General features: G+C 46.1%; 1 protein-coding gene across 1 annotated transcript in view; it reads left to right on the top strand.

Annotated features, from left to right (window-relative positions):
* The window catches only part of ACAD10 (acyl-CoA dehydrogenase family member 10), a 139,842-nt gene that overhangs the window by 54,485 nt on the left and 66,595 nt on the right, over positions 1-18,762 (top strand). The window lies entirely within an intron of this gene.

The following is an 18,762-nucleotide window of genomic DNA, read 5'->3' on the forward strand; positions in this document are numbered from 1 at the left end:
CTCAGTCGCAAATTATTGCGTCTAGAGCGATCCTCCAAATCACCCACTTTTGTTTCCATCTCTTTGATTTTTGCCAATAGTTGGTTATTTTGATCTTTCATCAGTTTCTCTTGAAATTCCAAACAATTAATTTTTTCTTCAGCCATATTTATTTTTTCAGTTAGGAATTTCATTTGATTTAAGATCTCCTCTGAGTTCTGTTTAATTTGTTTCATTATTGTTTCTGACTGAGTGTTTAGACATCTCTCCAGGAACTCTGTAGTAACTTGATTACTCAGAGAGTTTTCAGAGCTGTCTAATGTCTGCTCTAGCCTTGATGTCGTTAATGAGTCCTCCACTGTTTTTTTCCTATTGACTGGTGAGAAAAAAGCTTCCTTTTCAGGTTTGGAGTTTTTCTTTTCCCTTTTTAGGGTTGATTTCTCCTGTGGTTTGGAGGCCATTTTCTTAGACAATTTATCAAGACCAAGATTTATTTATTATTTGTAAAAAGGGTATAGTTGTCTGGAGAAAGGGAATGGGTAGTGAGGTAAACCTTCTCCTTGCTTGGGATTAGAAACCAGTCTGACATATATATCTACTCTTCTCTTTTTTTTTCCCACTCTCTCCAGTTGGCTCTTATTCCTTCCTCCCTTTTCCCCTTACCCTCTCCCTTCCTTTTCTAGCTTGGTTTCTTTTCCCTCTCTTTATGCGTTATTTTCTCTTATTTTTCCCCCTTTTTCTTATATTATGCCCTCCTTTTACAAAAGCATAATTATGCCACTTTATCACTTATCACTTATCTGTCCGGGTGGTTTTGTCTCCAGTGACAGCCTTGCATCCGCTTTCACACTGCGTCCGTCTGTTTCCGTCTGTTTACTGCACCAACCCTCCGGACCGGACCGGACCTCGGACACGCTCTCCGACGCTGCCAAAAGACCTGTTCTGCTCTGCTCTGCTACTCGCTAGTTCGACGCTTCACGGCTTCCCAACTCCGGCGCTCACAGACTTGCTTCCCGCCACGCTCATCCCCGATCGGCCCGCGTGACTCCGCCCCTTCGTGCGTGCGCACGTCCCGACGCACCTACGTCATGACGCTCCCAATAAGATGAAAATTAATGACAGTTCGATGTTGATTTTTTAGAGCCGATACCAATATCGATAATCTGTGAACTTTCAGGCCGATAGCCAGTAACTTACCGATATTCTGTACATTTACCATTTTGAAAAAATAAACAATTCTATAGGTAAATGCACAAAATATACATGCCACATGTAGTGGATGCAGTGTGTTTAGACAGGGGAGCTGGATGTGTTTGTGGATGCAGTGTGTGTTTGTGTAGTGTGTATATAATGAATGCAGAGTGTATTTGTGTAGCGTGTATAGTGAATGCAGTGAGTGTTTGTGTAGTGTGTATATAATGAATACAGAGTGTTTGTGTAGTGTGTGTCTAGTGAATGTAGTGTGTGGTGTGTGTAAAGTGAATGTAGTGTGTGTGTATAGTGAATGCAGTGTGTATTGTGCGTAAAGTGAATGCAGTGTGTTTGTGTAGTGTGTGTGTGTGTGTGTATATATACGGAATGCAGAGTGTTTGTGTTTGTGTAGTGTGTATAGTGAATGCAGTGTGTTTGTGTAGGCTTTTTTTTTTTTTTTAAATATTACATTTTTTTAAATTGTTTTTTAGTACCCCTCCCTGCTTCTTACTTGGCCAGGGAGGGGGGATATGGCATTCCCTGGTGGTCCGGTGGCATGGTCTGTGCAGTGGGGGCCCACAGCAAGCTCTTACTTACCTTCCCAGCAGCTCCCTTCATATTGCCGAAAATACAGAATATTCGGCCAGACCGATAATCGGTCGATCCCTAATACACACACAGATATATATACACATACACACACAAACAAACATACGCACATATAGTAAAGAACAAGCAAGCCCAGGTATGTTACAAAGAAATAGTGGTTAAAGATACATTGTATAAAAAATACACAAGTAGTATAAAATGATAGTGTCCAGTATTAAGGGTTGCTAGTGTCCTCCATTGTCTACCTTGCATAAGGCACTGGATATTTACTGGGTCTTGGAGACTGATCAAGACACCATTAAATATTTCTAACAGTTATCAGCCCTAACTGTACTCATTCCCTATCTCCGTTCACATCTTTCCTCTCTACTCTTCGCACTCACTCACTAACACTCTTTCAGTTGCTGGGCCATATACCTCAACACATACCACAAACTCAAACTGATATTTCTCTTCACAACACAACCCTACTTACAGTCACTTCCTCACTCCCTCCACTTCCTTCACACTCCTATAGCAAGATTGACTTTTTTTCTTATATACTAACACCCCTTGTCTGCTCTAATTTCCCTCCTCCTCTCCGTTATGGATAAATACATTGATAAATCCTCCTCTAAACAACATAGCAGCAAACCTTAAATACCTGCCAATAAACAACACCTCAGAGAAGCCTCATGACCATCCACACCGGCCCTTTCCCCTACTGGCACTGTTATGGATAGGGATCTATCCTCACCCCCTCACTGCATCTACTCTCATCTCACAGCAAGCCTCAGAAGCAGCCAGTGCGGTTTCTAATATCTTCAAACTGATCTTTGATTCCCAATTCAAGGACCTAAAAGTATCTATTGATAATGCAGTCCATTTACTCCAATCCCATTCTACTCAAGTTACTCTACTAGAGGAGGCGGGGCCAGACCGCCAAGCAGAGTAGACGCATGGTACTCTAGCTCCTGCAATTTACAGGCAATTTGGTCCCAAAACGCAACTTCTGGCGCTGAGACACAGCAGGCAACTGCACTGCAATGAGGTGCTAGCTCTGGAGATCAGTCAGCGACCTGATTCTTGGCCCCTTTTGGGGAGAAAACGGAGCTCCATGACCAAGGCCTAGTCAAGCCTACCCAGGTGGTGAGTAGGGTGGACGGCCACCGCCCTGCTATCCTGCCTGGCTACACCAATGGGTATGCAATGGGATGATGGCCCTGCTTCCCCCCCTTTGGGCCGGTGGGGGTCATCCTGACCTACCCTGGGGCTCTACTCTGATCGGACACCTCGCCTGACACCTAAGATGGCGGCTGAGTCTGACCGGCACGCTGTAGAGAGGGCGACCCTCCCTCAGGGCTCTTGGCACTCACAACGGGCAACTCTGGGAGAAACCGTATGAGCAACTTACCTATCCTGAGACCCAAACTAGGGTGCTACCAATTGACACTGAGGACCTTGTGCGGAGATCAGCTGACTGGTAAAGCGGCTCCCGAGGTAATCAGCCTGCAAGCTGGTACGGTCCCACGATGCTGAGATACACAACCGATAGCTGCAGATCAAAGATCCTGTACATATCCAGCTCCCAACCGCAAACGGCTGATACCACAGCATCAGGGAATTCTTCGCAGATGGAGCTGAGAAGCAAAGGACTGTAACCTGCCAGTGATGGGAGTTGGCTGCTCTCTTCATGAAGACTGGGGTTGACTACTCCCTGACTCCCGAGTAGCAACTATCAGGGTCACATTTACCTTTCCACTGAGAAGAGAGTCTCTGTTCGGGGGCCCAGGGATCTTTAATCATTGTGGCATTAATCCCCCATTTTTTTATGCACACTAGCCATGCCCTTTTGCCTAGCATACTTGTCTTTCTCACCTAACTTACTTTAACTATGATTTCCTTTTTTTGCTTTCATCTCCTTTTCTCAAGCCTGCTGTCAGGAAGCAAAGTGCACATATTGTCTCTCAGTTTATTCCCTATAGGCAGATATGTCTTGTCATAGGCTACCACTAGTCTGTACAGCCATCTACATGCATGTCCTACTGTATGTCATTTAACAAACAAGCCTAGAGCAGGAATTATCATAACCTGTCACTGACAGTATAGTTTGCACAGCATCAGATTCAGTATAAGCACCCTGACAGATAAGCGAGATTGGCCTGCAAAAGCCTGTATGTTATTCCCTGTTTATATTGAGCTCAATAACTCAGCTAATATAACTAAACGAAATGAACATGCTATGTATATGACTCAATAATTTAAATTTTGCCTATTAATCTTGTTTCCGTGCTAACACATACCAAGCAAGGTCTTTATCGTTACTTGTTTTATGCCTGCATTTATTTTTACTCGTGTGACTTCTATATAGACAAACACGTTTAGCCTGTGTATTAAAATACTTAAAAACGGTGCCACTTTCTCATGCCATGTACCGTATATACTCGAGTATAAGCCGACCCGAATATAAGCCGAGGCCCCTAATTTTACCCCAAAAAACTGGGAAAACTTATTGACTCGGGTATAAGACTAGGGTGGGAAATGCAGCAGCTACTGGTAAATTTCTAAATAAAATTAGATCCTAAAAAAAATATATTAATTGAATATTTATTTACAGTGTGTGTATAATGAATGCAGTGTGTGTGTATGAGTGCAGCGTGTGTGTATGTGAGTGCAGCGTGTGTGTATGTGAGTGCAGCGTGTGTGTGTGTGAGTGCAGCGTGTGTGTGTGAGTGCAGCGTGTGTGTGTGAGTGCAGCGTGTGTGTGAGTGCAGCGTGTGTGTATGAGTGCAGCGTGCGTGCGTGTATGAGTGCAGCGTGTGTGCAGTGTGTGTGTGTGTGTGTGTGTGTGCAGTGTGTGTGTGAATGCAGTGTGTGTGTGTGAATGCAGTGTGTGTGTATGCATGCAGTGTGTGTGTGTCTATGAGTGCAGTGTGTGTGTATGAGTGCAGTGTGTGTGTGTGTGTGATGCAGAGCCTTGGTGGGGGGTGGGCAATTGTATTATTATTTTTTTAATTATGTTAATATTTTTGTATTATTATTATTTCTTATTATTATTTTTTTTATTTAATTTCATTATTTTATTATTTTAAAAATTGTATTATTATATTTTTTCGTCCCCCCTCCCTGCTTGATACATGGCAGGGAGGGGGGCTCTCCTTCCCTGGTGGTCCAGCATTGGTAGTTCAGTGGGGGGCTGTGGGGGCTGCAGAGAGTTTACTTACCTCTCCTGCAGCTCCTGTCAGCTCTCTCCTCCTCTGCGCCGTCCGTTCAGCTCTTCTGCCAGCTCACAGTGTAAGTCTCACGAGAGCCGCGACTCTCGCGAGATTTACACTGGGAGCTGACCGAGGTGCTCAACGGACGGCGCAGAGGAGGAGACAGCCCCCTCTCTGACAGCCCCCCTCTCCCCCGGTCTGTATTATGGCAATGCAAATTATTGACTATTGACTATTGACTCGAGTATAAGCCGAGTTGGGGTTTTTCAGCACAAAAAATGTGCTGGAAAACTCGGCTTATACTCGAGTATATACGGTATATGCTCTACATTGTTATCACTGTTTGTTTATGCTGTCGTGGCATCGTTAACCTCTGTATTATCTTGTGCACAGAAAAAATAAGGAATTTAAAAAAAAAAAAATTACTCTACTAGAAACCAGACAAAGCACAACTGAAGACGAACTTCACCAACTACAATCAACAATAAGAAGACAAAATGATACCTTAACATACAGGATAAATTAGATGATCTTGAAAACCGGAGTAGGAGAAACAATCAGGATTTGTAGGCTTCCCTGAATCTTTGAGCTCGGCTGACATTCTCTCCACTCTTTAAAGCGTGCTGCAATATATTTAAAGCTGGGCAGCTCTACCTCTACTCCTATTGTTATTGAACGGCACACAGATTAGGCTCTGAACGGCCCAGTGACACCACCAAGTCACAACCAATAATAGGAAAATTCCTAAACTTTAATGACACTGTTCGCATCCTTACAGCTTATAAATGTAGCAGTACTTACCCTCTCCAGGGGCCGGCCGGGGTCCTCTCTTCTCGCGGCGCGCGGTCCTGCTCCTGCACGAGCCGCGCGCGGCTCATCCGACGACGATATCAGGAAGGCGGGCAGTGACCGCGAGAAGCGGTCACGTGTCCCGCCTGACACTAAGAGCGTGTCTCGGGCGCGCTCTTAAAGGGACAGTGGGAGACAAAATTAGAATCAGTCTCCCATTGGCCCCTGTCATGCCACGTTCCCCATACACTCACGTTTTGGGGGCGTGGATATGACAGGGGCCAATCAAAGTGAACACTAGGGTATTTATACTCACCTGTTTCCTTTGTACCTTGCCCTATCATGGTTTCTGTTAAGTTCCCTTTAGTGCTTGTATCGTTCAGTTGTTTTTTTGGTGCTTGACCTTGGCTTTGTTCCTCTCTTTATCCTTGCTTGTCTATCCGCCGGTTTGCTCTCCTGTGTACCAGTCCCTGGCTTGTTCTACTTTACGCTGTCTCTCCGTTCCCTTGACCTCGGCTTGTTCTGGACTCTGTCTTTTCTTGTACTCGTCTAAGTCCGGCCATTCTAAGGTCCGGTAAGTCGAATCCTGTTTTCTTGTCTCTTGACTATCTGGACTATTCTTGCGTGTTGGGGTATATTACCGTGACAATAAACAACTTCCCAACTTACCTATCAAGACTAAAGAATACTCCTTTTCAAGGATTACTCTGCACAAGTTACACAGAAGTGAAGAGCCTACACGCCCAGCTGCTCAGAGTTACACAGGACAGGCATAAGATTTGCTTTGTTGTACACATAGCAAATCACACTTTGTCTAGCTCTTCAGCATCAGAGGCCATCACCTCTCTCCGGAATGTTCTGCCAGATTGGGGGGCACCATCACCAGGCCCTTCAGCCAGATCCTTGCCACACAAGGAGGAGAGAAAAACCTCATGCTTCTTGGTTCATCAACCTGTATATAGTTCGGGCCATTTGGCCTTCTAATCACTGGGTCCGTCAGACTCCACGCTTGCCGCTAACTCTGGGATTTTCCATCAGCTTGAGCTGGGCCGGACGGAGTCTCCTGCCATGCTACCAATCTCTGTTCTACCACCTCCCTCTCCGAGGTATCGGCTAACTTATCAATGTCTTCTACTCCACGGACAATCTCTACCTCCTCCATCAAATTCTTATCCTGGAATGTTAAAGGGGCAAACACACCCATCAAAAGAAAAAAAATTCTGACCTATGTAACCAAACGACAACAACAAATTACCTTCCTACAGGAGACCCATTGGTTTTTCAGTGCAGTATTGGAGCCGAGTAGGGACAGATCCTCGCGACAATCTGGGTGCTACCAATCGACACTGAGGACCTTGTGCGGAGATCAGCTGACTGGCAAAGCGGCTTCCAAGGTAGTCAGGCTGCAAGCTGGTACGGTCCCACGATGCTGAGATACTCCTCCCTCACACAGTGACCGCAGTCTATCCCACCTTGTGTCCTCCTATAATCTACACGATCCTTGGAGGATACTCCATAGCAGTGAAAGAGACTACACCTTACACTCTCTGATGCACGATTCCTTCTCCAGAATATATATGTTTTTAGTGACCCCAACACTATAACCATACAGAAACAACCATTGAAGCGATTGCGATATCTGACCACGCACCTATCACAATGGTGATAGCCACCCTACCGTCCCCTCCACACACTGGCGCTTCCCTGCATATCTCACGTGTCAGCCATCATTCCAGACTCACTTACAGACTCACTGGGCAAACTTACTAGATGACAATCTAGAACATATGGAAGAGACAAAATTACTCTGGGAGACGTCCAGGGCCGGATTAGGAATACAAAGCAGCCCTGGAAAAAAATCTATCCCAGCCCCATAAGTCATTGTGCCATGTATTGTCACATGTAATATGTAAGGCTATTGTAATGTAGCTCCCTGTACCCCGACTGGGTACCTCCACCAAGGACTGCTTCCTAGCTGGAACAGGGGACAAACCGCAGCACTTCTGCCCACAGTCACCGTGGCTTGACTGGGGTCCTGGAGTACAAGACGGAATACCTTTTATTGGCAGCCACAACTGGCCTTATATGCAGGGCCCCATGCAAGGGGCACTTACGTCTGGGCCTGAGAGTAGACTACAGTAAAAACATACACACGATTACATTGGCTCTCAGGACACTCCCATACAAAACAAAATAATCCCTCCCCTGTGCCTGGAAGATAATTGAGTCAAGCACTGTATTAAACTCAATTATCTCCAAGCACAAAAAACACACATTTACCAAAAACCCCAAAAGTACCTTAACAATACATAAAACCCCACAAAAGTTACATCCCTGATAGTCCCGATCTGGGTGACCAACATATCCAAAAATCTCCCAGATTGGTTCAGGAATTTCCTGGAAGTCATAATTTGACCGAACGCACAGATGGTCCCCTAGCTGAAAATAGTTCCAAAGAATCGCGGCTAAGTGCCGCTAGGGACCACCGGGAACCGCAAAGTCTTCATGCCGAAAATAGTTCCATGGAATCGCGGCTAAGTACCGCTGGGGTACAAATAGGAAGAATCAGGGAAACTTGAACAAACCCTAGAGCAGAACACCACGGCATAATTTTGAGACTCCGGGCAGAGAAGACTCTAGATCTAATAATTTAAGAAATAGAAGGGAGGAGTGGGTTGAAGTTAAACCCAGGTATAACAGGTACAGGAGATATAATGAAGAAAGACAATCTCCTAAGAAACCAAACCCCCCAAAAAAGGATAATGGAAGATCAGATAGATTATTAAGCCCTAGAGGGAACACCTCTCATAATAGGTTTGAGATCCTGAGAAATGAAGATGTAGATCAGGATTTTTTAGAAAGGGAACCGAAGAGGAACGAATTCCCTATAAAAAGGTCAAGGAAAATAAGATTCGGGGATGCAGAGGAGGAAAACAGAAAAAGGGGAAAGAGACAGGACCGATAGTTCCGATAGGGATTAATAATATCTCCTCACACATCTTAACAAACAGTGAGATAATGGTCCTTAATAAGGGTCTTACGTTTGCACCTATGCGGCACTTTAATCCATTTTCTGCATACATTGATCTGATGAAATATGGTCTGAGATTGGCTATTAAAAAGTTTTTTTTAAATACAAATTTTATTACAGAACAAAAGATAGATGAAGTAGATAGTTTTAAACATACAAATTTCCATAACAAATCAAATTTTAACCCTAGTCACCTCAAACATGGCAGCATTGAGGCATTTGAGAAGGCAGTTTTTAATGATTTTAAGAAACTGGAAAAAGGGAATAAGAATTGGAACCTTACACATGGTGAAATGGCAGCCCTTAGAGGTCTGAGAGAAAATGATCACATTGTCATCAAGCCTGCAGATAAAGGCGGTAGCTTGGTGATAATGGACACTGAGAAATATTTGGCTGAATGTGCACGCCAATTAGAGGATACTGAGGTTTATACAAAACTCAATGGAGATCCGTTGGGGAAGATGAGAAGATCCTTAACATAGTGCCGCTAAGTGCCGCTAGGGACCACCGGGAACCGCAAAGTCTTCATGCCGAAAATAGTTCCATGGAATCGCGGCTAAGTACCGCTGGGGACCGACTGGGAACCCCGAAGTCTTCATGCCGAAAATAGTTCCAGGGCTTTCGCGGCTAAGTCCCTCTGAAGTCTATTCGCGGTTTTGGTCCATGCGAATAGCCGCTAGGTTGCTAGCGTTCGGTTGTATGCATACGAATGGAAAGTACCGAACCCAGGGGGAATAAAATAAGGGTCTTTACAGTCGCGGACCTGGCCCATAGTCGGTGGGCAAGCTAAATGTATATATATATATATATTTATTTTTTTCCCCAGAATAAAACATTTAATTATACAGTAAGCATACTCCCATGCAGACACAGACAATCTCACTGACACACACAAGCTCATTGATACACAGCCTCATAGACAAACAATCTCACTGATATACATAAACTCATTGACATAAAAACACAACCTCACAGATGCACACAAATAGGCTCACTGACAGACAATCTCACTGACAAGCTTATTGGTATACACACACACAAGCATAGTACAGACAAACTCTGACATGCGCAAGCTTACTACAGACATGCTCACTGTCACACACATACTCACTGACACACACATGCTAATTACAGACAAGCTCACACACACATTCTCACTACAGAAAAGCTCACTGGCACACACATGCTCCCTACAGAAAAAGCTCACTGACACACAAGTTCACTGACTCAGACATGCTCACCACAGACAAGCTCACTGACACACACATGCTCCCTACAGAAAAGCTTGTTGACACATGCATGCTCCATGCAGAAAAGCTGTTGCGGTCACCGGCCCGCCGAGCCTCACGGCCGTGCCCGACCGGCACAGCCACGCCGACAACACGAGCTTACCTGCTCGTCGGCGAGCCGGGAACCGCTCCTTCCGTTCTTCCGGGCATCACGCCCGAATCAAACATGGCGCCGACCACGTGGTCGCGCCTAAGAGTAGCTCCGCCCCCGAAAATTATACCAATGTGTGCGTGACATCACGATGTCAACGCACACGCACGTTTTGGGATCAGAGGTCGCCCTCTGACCAATCATAGCCTAGAGAGGGGTATTTAAACCCCTAGCTTTTCCCATTTTTGAATTCTCAGACACGGAAATTCCTGCCTTGAACACCCGTTTGGAATCAATTCATGATACCTGGGATTCCGTCCATTCAGCTCTGCAGAAAGCTTCATTACGAGCAAAGGCCCAAGCTGACCAAAAACGGGGCGCTAATCCTGTATATCTTCCAGGTGACAGGGTGTGGCTCTCCACAAAACATATCAAGCTTAAGGTCCCGTCCATGAAATTTGCCCCTCGGTACATAGGTCCCTTTCGAGTTACCCAACGTATTAATCCAGTGACCTATTCTTTGGCACTTCCGGCTCATATGAGAATGGCAAATACTTTCCATGTGTCTCTGCTCAAGCCCCTTACTTGCAATCGCTACACCAGGTTATCCACTCCTCCTCCGCCCTTGGTAGTGGGTGATCAAGAAGAATACGAAGTCCGTTCTATCATGGACTCCAAATTATCCAGAGGTGTCTTGTCCTATCTCGTTGACTGGAAGGGTTATGGTCCCGAGGAACGTTGTTGGGTTCCTGCTGACCGGGTCCGTGCGCCCCGTCTTATCCGGTCATTTCACAACCGCTTTCCTCTTAAGCCGGGTCCTTCCCGCCCGGTGCGCGGTCTTCGAGTGGGGGGTACTGTTGCGGTCACCGGCCCGCCGAGCCTCACGGCCGTGCCCGACTGGCACAGCCACGCCGACAACACAAGCTTACCTGCTCGTCGGCGAGCCGGGAACCGCTCCTTCCGTTCTTCCGGGCATCACGCCCGAATCAAACATGGCGCTGACCGCGTGGTCGCGCCTAAGAGTAGCTCCGCCCCCGAAAATTATACCAACGTGTGCGTGACGTCACGACGTCAACGCACACGCACGTTTTGGGGTCAGAGGTCGCCCTCTGACCAGTCATAGCCTAGAGAGGGGTATTTAAACCCCTAGCTTTTCCCATTTCTTTGCCATGTCGTGGTTTCAGTTTCCTGATTTCCTGAGAGTGCTATTTTCGTGATTCTGATTTCCTGGTATCCTGATCCTTGGCGTTTCCCTGGTTATTCTGATCTCTGGTTTCCCTGACTTGGCTTGTTTTATCGGTATTGAGTATTTTCTCGCTTCCTTGACCTCGGCTTTCCCTTTGACCATTCTCTGTCTCTAGCGTATTAGTCCGGCCATTCTAAGGTCCGGTTTACGCTCTATCCTGTTATTTTCCTTTTCTTACCTATGTATATGTTTACATAGTTTCTGCGTGCTGGACCACATTACTAGTCGTGACATTACGACATGGCCATGGATCCTGCAGAACTATGCAAGCATATGATCGCCTGTGAGAGTAGGGTGGAGGATATGGACCACAGGTTAGACCAATTTGCCCAGGCATTTCAGACCTTGCTCCAGAGGACTGCCTATTTAGAGGTCCCTCCGGTACCACCTGTGGTTCCGCCACCTGTAGTGGTTCCCGTACCACATAAACCACCGTCCATAACCTTGTCACCGCCCCCTCACTATGGAGGTGATTCTAAGGAATTCAGAGGTTTTTTAAACCAAATTGAATACCACTTTGAGGCCTCCCCAGGTTCATTCCCAACAGATAGATCAAAAATAGGCTATCTGATGAACCAATTAACTGGAAAAGCCTTGACCTGGGCTAACCCCTTATGGGAAAGTGGTGACGCAGTAGCCCGTGATTACAGTACTTTTCTTACGGCCTTTAAGGCTACGTTTGAACCTAAAGGCAGGGAGAAGAACGCTGCCAAAGCCCTTTTGAGAATCAAGCAAGGCAGTCGTTCTGTAGCCGATTATGCAATAGAGTTCAGGACATTAGCGTCTGAGGTTGATTGGACCAATAGTGGTCTGGTGGCTGCTTTCTCTGAAGGTCTAGCTGAGAGTATACAAGATGAGACTGCAGCTAGAGACCTTCCGGTTAATCTTAATGAGTTTATTGCCTACATGATAGACATTGATAACCGGCTCAGAGAGAGAGAGAAAAACAAACAACGTAACAGACGTTCTAATTTGTCCATAGCTCCTCGTTTCTCTAACCCAGTGGTGAGTAGCCAAACGCCTCTTCCAGAACCTGAACCCATGCAATTGGGTAGCGCTAAACTCACTGAGGCAGAGAGACAACACAGACGTAACGAGGGGTTATGTATGTATTGTGGCAAGAAGGGACATCTAAGATCGTCATGCCCGGTTCGGCCGGAAAACTTGCACACCTAAGGCACGTACGGGGACCGACCTTAGGTGTGATGTATATGTCCCCTAAATTGACTAAGAACCGTTTCCTTGTCAAAGTAACCTTATCTTTCAAGAACACTACTGTTCAGTGTGAGGCTATGATTGACTCTGGGGCAGCGGAGAATTTCCTAGACAAAGAATTCTCTGCAAAACATCTCCTGCCCTTAAGACATAAAGAGAAACCGATAGCAGTCGAGGCCATTGATGGAAGGCCTCTTACCCAGCCTTTCATCACACACGAAACTCTGCCAATCACTGTTTCAGTGGGTATTCTCCACTCTGAAGAAATTACCTTTCAAATCATATCTTCACCTACAGTTCCGATAATACTCGGTTTCCCTTGGCTCCTGAAACACAATCCACGTTTGGATTGGATTGAAGGAGAGATTGTGAGTTGGGGTGAGAGATGCAAAGGTGTTTGCTTTAAGCAAATCCCACAACCTATTGGTACCATTAATGTTCCTGTTGCACCTCCCTTGACCACACAAATTCCACCGCAGTATATGGATTTGAAAGAGGTATTTAACAAGGTCCAGTCAGAAGGGTTACCTCCTCATAGACCTTATGACTGTACCATAAACTTATTACCAGGGACTATGCCTCCCAAGGGAGGAGTCTATGCCTTGTCCCCCCAGGAAAATCTTTGTTTGGAGGAATATATTAAAGATGCTCTCAGAAAGGGTCATATCCGTAGGTCCTCCTCACCAGCCGGGGCTGGATTCTTCTTTGTCTCTAAAAAAGAAGGAGACCTACGCCCTTGTATTGATTATAGGGGTTTGAATAGGATTACCATAAAAAATGCCTACCCTATTCCCCTTATATCAGAGCTGTTTGACAGATTGAGGGGAGCTCGAGTCTTTACCAAGCTCGACCTCCGAAGCGCATACAATCTAGTCAGGATTAAGGACGGTCACGATGGATGACCGCATTTAACACCAGAATGGGACATTACGAATACCTGGTTATGCCGTTTGGATTATGTAACGCTCCAGCGGTATTCCAGGATTTTATTAACGATGTCCTAAGAGAGTACCTTCACATGTTCGTTCTAGTGTACTTGGACGACATTCTCATCTATTCCCCAGACCTAGAGACACATCACGAACATGTGAGAATTGTACTGAAAACCCTGTTACAGAACGGCCTTTACTGTAAACTGGAGAAATGCCAGTTTGACCAAACGGAGATACAATTCCTTGGGTACGTTATATCTCCGTCTGGTTTCCAGATGGATCCCCGTAAACTGGAGGCAGTCTTACAGTGGCCATTACCCAAGGGCCTTAAAGCCACTCAACGCTTTATAGGTTTTGCGAATTACTACCGCAAATTCATAAAGGGTTTTTCCTCCGTGATTTCCCCTTTAACCAATTTAACCAAAAAAGGAGCAAATTGTACATCTTGGCCCAAAGAAGCAAGAGAGGCATTTGAACTGTTAAAATCTTTATTTTCCTCAGCACCTGTCCTGACCCATCCTGATCCAACCAAACCATTTATCCTAGAGGTGGATGCATCAGAGACAGGAGTTGGAGCCATTCTGTCTCAAAGAGAAAGTCCTGATACACCTTTACATCCTTGTGGATTTTACTCTCGCAAACTCACACCTGCAGAGAAGAATTATGACATAGGGAATAGGGAACTTTTGGCCATTGTACTTGCCCTTAAGGAATGGAGGCATCTCTTGGAAGGTTCCAAAGAGCCACTTTTGATCTTTACTGATCATAAGAATTTGGCTTATATTGGGGACGCTAAGAGACTGTCCTCTCGTCAGGCTAGATGGTCATTGTTCCTCTCCCGATTCAATTTCATAATTACGTACAGGCCTGGTACTAAAAACACCAAGGCAGATGCACTTTCTAGGCAGTTTGAGACAGATGAAGCTCCGGAACAGGTGATATATCCTATTATACCTCCTGAATGCCTCATTGCCACTACAGTTACCGAAGTGTCTTCTCCACTCTTCTGTGCCATAATAGCAGATCAAACTCAGGCACCTGTGGGAAAACCTCCGGACAAACTGTATGTGTCACCTCAGTTTCGAAAGAAGGTACTAGATTTGTTCCATGACAACCTCACAGCAGGCCATCCTGGAGTCCATAAAACCCTCTCTGCCATCTCCCGGAGGTTTTGGTGGCCTGCTCTTAGAAACGATATCAAAGAATATGTTGGGGCATGTCAAATATGTGCCGTTTCTAAAGTTCCTCCTAGATCGCCTCCTGGACTCTTACAACCACTGCCCATACCCAGTGCTCCTTGGACCCACTTAGCCATGGATTTCGTTGTGGATCTACCCAGTTCAAACGGGTTTAATACAGTCCTTATGGTTATCGATAGGTTCACAAAGATGGCACATTTTGTCCCCCTTAAAAAATTACCATCTGCTCAAGATCTAGTTCAAATATTCTTGAGAGAGATCTTTCGGTTGCACGGTGTACCTAAAAGCATAGTATCTGACAGAGGTACCCAGTTTGTTTCTAGGTTTTGGCGTTCCTTTTGTAAGCAATTAGGCATTGAACTCTCCTTTTCGTCGGCGTATCACCCTCAAACTAATGGAGCAGCAGAGAGGGCGAATCAGTCTCTAGAAGCCTATTTACGTTGCTTTATAAATGCCAATCAGTCTAACTGGTGTGAGCTCTTACCCATGGCTGAGTTCGCCAGGAACAACGCCACTCATGAATCTTCTAATCATAGTCCATTCTTTGTAAATCAGGGTTATCACCCCGCTGTTTTTCCTTCTGAATTCTCAGACACGGAAATTCCTGCCTTGAACACCCGTTTGGAATCAATTCATGATACCTGGGATTCCGTCCATTCAGCTCTGCAGAAAGCTTCATTACGAGCAAAGGCCCAAGCTGACCAAAAACGGGGCGCTAATCCTATATATCTTCCAGGTGACAGGGTGTGGCTCTCCACAAAACATATCAAGCTTAAGGTCCCGTCCATGAAATTTGCCCCTCGGTACATAGGTCCCTTTCGAGTTACCCAACGTATTAATCCAGTGACCTATTCTTTGGCACTTCCGGCTCATATGAGAATGGCAAATACTTTCCATGTGTCTCTGCTCAAGCCCCTTACTTGCAATCGCTACACCAGGTTATCCACTCCTCCTCCGCCCTTGGTAGTGGGTGATCAAGAAGAATACGAAGTCCGTTCTATCATGGACTCCAAATTATCCAGAGGTGTCTTGTCCTATCTCGTTGACTGGAAGGGTTATGGTCCCGAGGAACGTTGTTGGGTTCCTGCTGACCGGGTCCATGCGCCCCGTCTTATCCGGTCATTTCACAACCGCTTTCCTCTTAAGCCGGGTCCTTCCCGCCCGGTGCGCGGTCTTCGAGTGGGGGGTACTGTTGCGGTCACCGGCCCACCGAGCCTCACGGCCGTGCCCGACTGGCACAGCCACGCCGACAACACGAGCTTACCTGCTCGTCGGCGAGCCGGGAACCGCTCCTTCCGTTCTTCCGGGCATCACGCCCGAATCAAACATGGCGCCGACCGCGTGGTCGCGCCTAAGAGTAGCTCCGCCCCCGAAAATTATACCAACGTGTGCGTGACGTCACGACGTCAACGCACACGCACGTTTTGGGGTCAGAGGTCGCCCTCTGACCAGTCATAGCCTAGAGAGGGGTATTTAAACCCCTAGCTTTTCCCATTTCTTTGCCATGTCGTGGTTTCAGTTTCCTGATTTCCTGAGAGTGCTATTTTCGTGATTCTGATTTCCTGGTATCCTGATCCTTGGCGTTTCCCTGGTTATTCTGATCTCTGGTTTCCCTGACTTGGCTTGTTTTATCTGTATTGAGTATTTTCTGGCTTCCTTGACCTCGGCTTTCCCTTTGACCATTCTCTGTCTCTAGCGTATTAGTCCGGCCATTCTAAGGTCCGGTTTACGCTCTATCCTGTTATTTTCCTTTTCTTACCTATGTATATGTTTACATAGTTTCTGCGTGCTGGACCACATTACTAGTCGTGACAAAAGCTCACTGACACAAACATGCTCACTAAAGAAAAGCTTATTGACACACACATGTTCCCTACAGAAAAGCTCACTGGCGCACACATGCTCCCTACAAAAAAAGCTCACTGACACACACATGCCTACCACAGACAAGCTCACTGACACACACATGCTCCCTACAGATAAGCTCACTGACACACACATATGCTCACTACAGCCAAGCTTACTGAAACACACACATGCTTCCAACAGGCAAGCTCACTGACACACACATACGCTCACTACACACAAGCTCACTCACTAGCAGGCACACACACACACAACCTCACTCACTAGCAGGCACACACACACACACACACATGCTCACTCACTAGAAGGCACACACACACACAAAATCTCACTTACTAGCGCACACACAATCACTGTCATGGCTGAAGCTTACCTGGCACTGGCAGGTAAGGTTGCCATTTTGTGGCCTCTTCTATCCAGTGAGGTCAGCAACGTGCGTGGGTGGAGCTTGCATGCAGGAGGCAGAGCTTCCATCTGGGGACAGGGCTTACATGTGTGATGGGGCATGCGGCCAAAATTGATGTAAATTTTGAATGAAGAATGGCAGGTCTCCCTCTGGCCACGGGCAACCTAATCGCGGCCGCACCAGCCCCTTGCTCCTCCATCTTTACTCCCCTCGAAATGAGACAGACTGAAACAGTTCGAGGGGAAAATCATTTAAATTACATTAGCCTGATGATCAGGGCTATCAGCCTGGCCCCAGGTGCAGTGGCCCACCAGGAAATTTCCCGGTATCCCGGTGGGCCAGTCTGGAGACGTCCAAGGCAGTCATGAGAGTACAGATAATTTCCTATACTTCATCTGCTAAGAAAAAATGGCGGAAGGACTATGTGGTACAATCTCATACAAGATATTTGGCAAATCCATCTGACGAAAACAAACAAATTTACCTCGACACTAAATCCACTCTAAACACTTACATAACTAACTATGCGCAATCAAAATAAGACTTTCAGACACAACACTATTTCAGATGGGGGAGAAGGTCTGGGAAGTTGTTGGCCCATACGGCCAACCCTAAAACTGGGTTCAAACCAAATCGTCAATCAACTCGCCAGAAGGAGTCCGGCTTACTTCTTAAAATGAACAAAGCCTTCCACGACTACTTTAAAAAATTATCGATAGCCCCGACTGATCATCATGACCAGGGTATGGCTTTCCTAAAAAATCTGAACCTAGCTCACTTAGACGGAGACTCGAGGGAAACTCCTTAGCCACCATCACTGAAAGAGAAATCCATATGGCCATTGCGTCTCTTAAATCAGTTAAATCTCCGGACCCGGATGGATTTACTGCCGTATATTATAAAACTCTAAAACACCAAATCACTCCCACCTTTAAGGTCCTTTTTAACCAGATCTATTTAAAGGGATTCTCGTTAGATTCCCTTAATAAGGCACGTATGGTGCAATTACCGAAACCAGGTAGAGATGTGGAAGATTTGGCATCTTACCGCGCTATATCGTTACTCAACTTGGACCTTAAAATCCTCACCAAAATCATAGCCCTAAGATTTCAATCTTTCTTGTCCAGGATCCTTACAGTCCACCAACTGGGTTTTTTGATGGGGAGGCAGGTGATCACGAGGGTCCAGAGGGCGTTGGCAGCTGTGGTGGGGGTTGGGGGAGAGTGGGTGAGATCTCTCTCCTCTTCCCTCATCAGCCTTGATATAGAAAAGGCATTTTATAGTATCACCTGGCAAAATCTAACACGCGTACTGAAACTACGCTACTTCGGGCACAACTGTGTTGCTTTGGTCCAAAACTTATAGCACATCACAACCGCTTGCATTATGACAAACGGACTCTACTCTCCATATTTTACACTGGGACGGGGAGTGTGACAGGGGTGCCCCTTGTCACCACTACTGTTCAACCTAGCCATAGATCCACTGTTACGAGCCATCAAGTCATTACCAGGTTATAGGGGTATCCCGATGGGGGATGTAACTATGAAGGTCTCAGCTTTCGCTGATTACCTTCTCCTTTATACTTCGGACCCAGCCTCTTCCATGCCACCCCTTCTTAACCTACTTGTGAGGTTTTCTGCCCTGGCGGGACTTAAAGTTAACAAGATAGCTGGGGCATTAGAGGGGATGTAAAACGACCGGTAATGCTCTGTACAAATAGTG

The sequence above is a fragment of the Pelobates fuscus genome, chromosome 5 (assembly GCF_036172605.1).
Source record: "Pelobates fuscus isolate aPelFus1 chromosome 5, aPelFus1.pri, whole genome shotgun sequence".
Classification (NCBI taxonomy): Eukaryota; Metazoa; Chordata; class Amphibia; order Anura; family Pelobatidae; genus Pelobates; species Pelobates fuscus.